Consider the following 6265-nt stretch of genomic DNA (forward strand, 5'->3'; position numbering starts at 1 on the left):
GCATTCGTGCGTTAGATAGACGATATTCTCCTAATAGTGTTTGACTGGCTTCCCATTTGGTCGCATAATAGCGTGAGAGTTGCTCAGACGACCATAGGCTAAATAGTTTTGATGGTCTCTAACTATTTTGTATTAACTTGTTTAAATTGTATAGCATATTGAGAGCGTCGTGCTGTTATACTGCTCTGAAGTTTAGCCTGGAATGAGGTCTCCTTGTTGAGATCAACACCTCCAGGATTTCAACGCATCAGAGACAGCCATTCTTCTTGCAAAAAACTCTTTGTTCTGCAGGTCAGCATTTGAAATCAGTTGCCATCTTGTTTTGACCTCATGTTGACAAACAATGACATGGCAGTCGCCATTCTGTGAAATGTAAATTCAGAGGACCAGTTGTTGTCTTTTTGAAATCCATTCAGTTTCACTCACATGAGGCTAATTCAATATTCATGACCTCCATAGTGTGTAGAAAAAAATCATTCTTCTTGAGTCAAAGTTGGAATTAGATATTCCATTTTGCTGAATCAGGTTATCTATACCGTTGGAGTTTGGTTTTTGAAGAAAAAGATTATTGTATTTTCTAAAAAGCTCAAATCTGATTTTTGAAATATTAGTCCTTGCAAAGGAGTTTTACCTGCTTATGCTTATACTGTGCAATGTGGTGTGGCTGGGATATGCTTTGTTGATTAATCCTAAAAATTGTGTGTGCTGATGGCTGTTTTTATGCTTTGTCCATTAATCCTAAACATTGTGATTGCAAGTGTATTCGCTGGTTTAAGTTTGACTGTTTAATCATAAAGTCAATTTCTTTCCCATATCAAAGGTAGTTATTAAGAAAATAAGCTTCTTGTTAAAAAGAAGTCCGTTTTTAGAAGAGCTAAAAAAGGGTGGAAAAAAGCTGAAAAATTACAACAGCACACTCTGCTGGTTGTACAGAATTGTTGCACAAGAAATAGGGGTACAAGGACAAACGTATAAATACAACACCAATTGATTATAATTATGCTAAGGTTTACTTTCAAGTATTATAGATGAACACGTACTTCATCACACATAGATAGAATCACAGGTGGTTCCTGATATTAAGATAAGAAACCTTACACAAGTCTTTCAACCTAGACTGTAGAATACCTAAACACCACACAATTGAAGTAAAAACATAGTTTATGACATTAGCATAATTTCATGCACTTTGGAATACACTATACACAGTAAAGCTAGATTTTTACGAGATTTCTATTTGCATATTTCAAAGCCAAGCCACTGTACAAGGTTTAAAAAAAAATAAAAAAATAAAAAAATTAAAAAAATTAAAAAAAATTAAAAATTAAAAACTTTTTTGCATATTTTTATTTTACTTTTTATTAATCTTTAAAAAAAAAAAAAAAAAAACCCAGGTATTGAAGTTAAGTTCGGATGACATAGGATATTTTCTATCAGGAGCGAAGGTACTATTCAGAAGATTAGTGATTCATCTTGGATACATTTAATAACTATATCCAACTACTTAAGCAATATGTCGCCAAAATACACTAAGTTAGGAGCACCCGCAGAGCCAGGGTCAACTGCAGACATCAAGGCAAAGGTACATGTCAGATCAGATGCCACAACACATGCATCAGACAGACAAAAGAACTGGAAACAGATACAGGAATTGTTTGATCAATGGCAGACGAGAGGATTGATTCCAGCAGATGATCAACCTGGCCCAACAAAAGCCCATAGAAAAGCTGTAGTTGCTTATGAGAATGAGAGATACTTAGACCAGCAAGAAGCATGGATCCACACCAGACACCCCTTTTGGTATGGACCTGAACAAAGCGCTATGAACAAAGCTGAAAAAAGAAAAACGACAGTTACAAGTCTGCTGCTCCATCTGAAATATGCCAGCCAGGGATTGACAAACAGCATACATGTGTTAAAAGCGGCAGATCGGCCAGTGAAGGAAGACACAGCAGGAATAACAGAAGAGGCTCCAGTTATCCAAACTCAAGAGCAGAATCCAAGTCTAACTGAAGTGTCTTTTTCCAACATATCAGAGAACAACCCTTTTCACCAAGCCCCTATAGGAGAAGTATTGGAGTTGGATGGACTCCCCACAGCTACACGTGTCAAAGACTTGGAGTATGAAGTAAGGATGCTATCTGGTGAAGTTAACCAGCTGAGGGAGGAACTCAAAAGAAGAGAGGAAGACGGATCTCAAGACGCTACAACAGTAGCTATAGCTGGAAGACCCAAGAACTGCACAATCCACATGTTACCGGTGATAGCAGCTGGAGAAGGAGGATTTCAATACCAACCATGGACTCACAGGGACATGGAAACATTAGTGTCCAAGCTACCTCCACTCACCAAAGGAGGTCAGAAGTGGGTGGATGATCTGGAGAAGTACACTGTCCAAGACGACCTGTGCTTGGGAGACATGAGGGCACTGCTAGGACGGATAGAAGGAAGACTAAAGGCAAGAGCAGTAGATTTCGAGGCCAAATGCGCCAACTCTGCAGATGACATTTCATTCAACAAAATCAGGTCGAGCTATTGGGCTGCTATTCGTCACATCTACCCGACAGCATACAGTTTACATGCCCTCACCAGCCTGAAAAAAGGAACGGAGGAAGACATGCATGCCTTCTTGAAGAGATGTGAAGGAGTGTGGGAGGACAGCACTGGAGAACGACATGACGTTTCTCCGGCTGTCGTGATGTTGTGGAAGAATGCGGTCATTAAAGCCCTTCCCCAATCCGTGCAGGCATGCCTGGAAGACAAGGTGGGATTAGACATTAAACCCATTGAAGAATGGAGACAACATCTCATTCACCAAGACATGACATACCAGGCAACACAGAGGGAAAATGACGAAGTGATGAAAGCACTAAAACTAAGACTTTTGAAGATGCAGGTAGCTGAGAAAGACATTGAGGCTTGTAGGAAGAAGACAAGGAGAAGGGAGGAGAAGCTTTCAGAGATAGCCATAGAACCAGAGAAGGCAGGGCGAACACCTCTAACAGTTCAAACTCAGGAAGAACCAGAGAATCAAATGCAGAACCAACAAAGCGGAGGAGGAAGTTTCAGAGGAAGACGTTTCCAGAATGGTGGCTGCTACACATGTGGTCAGACGTCACATTGGTCCAATGCATGTCCCACACAACTCCAGCAACAGCAAGCACCTGTGTATCTTCCTACCCAAGTACAGCCACAAGCACCACAGTATCTTCAACAGCAAACACCTGCATATCTGCCTACCCAAGTACAGCCGCAAGCACAGGTATACCCTCCCATACAACGAAGGGGCAGAGGAGGACGTTTTCAATCAACAGAAAGAGGTTCCCAAAGTGAAGGATGCTTCAAATGTGGTCAGCTGACACATTGGTCCAGAGAGTGTCCGCAGAACATTGCATCAAACAACGGCCCTCCACAAAGTTACCCCAGGGGAGGTTTCCATGACTATAACAGAGGCAGGGGGTCTCAGGGATGGCAAAGAAGAATAGTATTTCCAAACATGAATGTTATTTAACAATAGTGAGTAGCATATTGCATTTAAATATAAATCATCCACAGATTAGTATAAGAAGATTAAAACATAGTAGAACATTTAGCAGACTATTTTTGTAATTATGAGAAAGAAAGAGATTACGAGTGATGTTGTTCCCCCACACAGAAAACTATTGTGCCCACACAGCTAGAGAGGTCAAGACAATGGTTTTCGCCCAAAAGATGAAGATGAAAGCCTAGTCCTTGCCCAAGACGGAGGGTCCTTACCAAGTCCTCCTGTTTAAATCGACTGCAGTTCAAGGGGCAGTACAGGCTACACCTGATGTGCAGCTGCTAAGAAAAAAAACAGAAACTCGATTCTGCTGTGGTGAAGTCTGGCTACAAAGGGAGGTGTTTCAATAAGATCGCTTGTCTCAAACCAGTGAAGAAGTCAACAAGAACCCAGCAGAACTAGAGAGTGACTGTTAGCGGGAGAACAGTGACAGAGTGACAGAAACTGGCACAACATTTACCAGCCACCATAGATAGACCCCGTCAGAAGACCGGGGCTGTGTTTAAAGGGGAACTTCATTTATTAAGTTGAGGTATATATGGAGTCAGATTACATTCTCTCATAAACACATTTTTATAATAGGTCTGAAGTTTCTGATTTAAGGCATGAGCTGCCAACTAAATAACATAACACTGAGCTTGGATGAAGAAGTTGTAGGGTTTTTTACAACAGTTTCAAGAATCAGTCTTCATTTATTTATGTTCAAGTGAATTTGTTGATTTATAAAGTAGTGCATAAAGCAATATCTATTTTTAAGTGAGGGACATCAGCCCTTCATGTTCTTCTGCGTGCAACCCTCTGTGAGAGTAGTTCGTATTTCCCACTAGTTTAAAGACATATTATTCTGTCATGATTTGTTTGTTTAACAGTGTCAGCCAATCTCTAATACTAGAGCTATTAAGACGTATTAGCAACACCAGTGTGGTTTTTTCGCAGCAACACTGATACATAGTACCATGACAAAAGCCATTATTGAACTAACAAGAAGTAAACTATATTTTTGTACTAATGACAGATTTTTAGTCAATGTGCATTTATACCATTGGAAGACGATACATCACACAACATCTTTGTACGCCTTGTGGGTACACAGAGGATTTATATGTGTTTGCTACGACGTTATGGGTTTTCCATGTCCTATTCATAATAGAGTAATCATTGCGATATTAATTGAGCATTTTATGCTCAAAGGAGGGAAGGTCATGATTAGTCAGATAATGGATTTCGGTAACGTTGTAGTTGATAAATACTAACATGCTGTCAACAATAGGTCGCATAACAACAAAAGGTATACCAAAGCTTGGGCCTCCTCCAAGGAGGGAGTGGTCCAGTTTTAGATATTAGACAAATAGAAGTGGATGAATATGTCAGAGCTCTGAGTAATATTTTCCAAGTTTTTGTCTACACAGGCTAGGAAAGACTGCACAGATACCAGACGAGACATCAGAAGAGACTCCTGTTCGGCCAGGTGATTGGGTGAGGGTGAAAGTTCCCAAAACACAGTGGGCTGATCCCCGGTGGTCGGAACCGTGACAAGTTGTAAAGAACTTCCCACGCGCTCTGGTTTAAAGGTAAAGAAAAAGGAGCAAATTGACACCACCTCACACATTGTCACCCTTCACTGGCAACTTCCAGAAAAGTTATTGGAAGCTAGGACTGATTTGGCAGAGCTGGAACAAAAACAATAAATAGAAATACGATTAAGATCAACAGCTCAAGAGACGAATTGTCTTTAGATTTTTATAGATTGTACACTAAAGTGAAAACCTATTTTGTTTTTTTCACCTGAAAAAGAGTCCAACGTTTTGTTTCCATTTTCGTATACGTTATTTTTGTACTCATTTACATTTTATAACTGACACAACCATGGATAAAATGTCAAGAACAAAGCCAAAGCAATTATGGGGTCCCCTAGGGATAAGAGTCAGAATAGCATTGTTGATTGTGCTCATTACACTTGGCACCTTTCTGGTTGGATGGGGAGTACAATATCATGAAAGACATGGATCCATTAGTTCACTCGTAGAAAATGCCCACATCACTAACAAAACACCAGCTGTGTTTCAGAGACTTTCACTTATCCCCAGAGCCAAAAGATCAGTTGAGCAACAAGAGGAGGAGTTAGAAATACTCGTTCCCAAAGATGAGGAGGTTACAATCAAGATCATTCACCCCCCCTATATGCAGTTCTTGTATCAAATGATGAGATGGGTTTAAGTGATCGGAATATTTAAGTGATGGGAATTTACAATTTAGGGGAATCTCCAAATACACTGGATCCATGTTTTAGTCTGTACCAGAAACACCCCCGTTAAGACTATGGACAACCGACTGGTGACCTGAGCAAAATTATTGAAAAGTTATTACAGTAGAAACAGGGTACTAACCCACGAGGACAACTGTATGTACAAACTCTATGAACAAAATTCCCCAACAGATTGTGGCGACTGTGCACAGATGTATCCAGTCACAAAAGTTACTATTGTTCTAAGTAATAGTGAGATTTAACATATTGGAGAATATATGGAGACGTCCTTTTATAGTGTGTGAAACATGTGGTGCTTGAAACATGTAAGTATTTCAATTTATAGAAGAAAATGGTTTCCTGAAAGAGTTATTTGGAGTAGATGTGTTACAGTGGGAGAAAAAACAATGTTTAGAGATATAGTACATTTATTAGTAGACATTAATTGTGTTTAGATGGCATTTAACATTTAAAACAGA

The sequence above is a fragment of the Trematomus bernacchii genome, unplaced genomic scaffold, assembly GCF_902827165.1.
Source record: "Trematomus bernacchii unplaced genomic scaffold, fTreBer1.1, whole genome shotgun sequence".
NCBI lineage: Eukaryota > Metazoa > Chordata > Actinopteri > Perciformes > Nototheniidae > Trematomus > Trematomus bernacchii.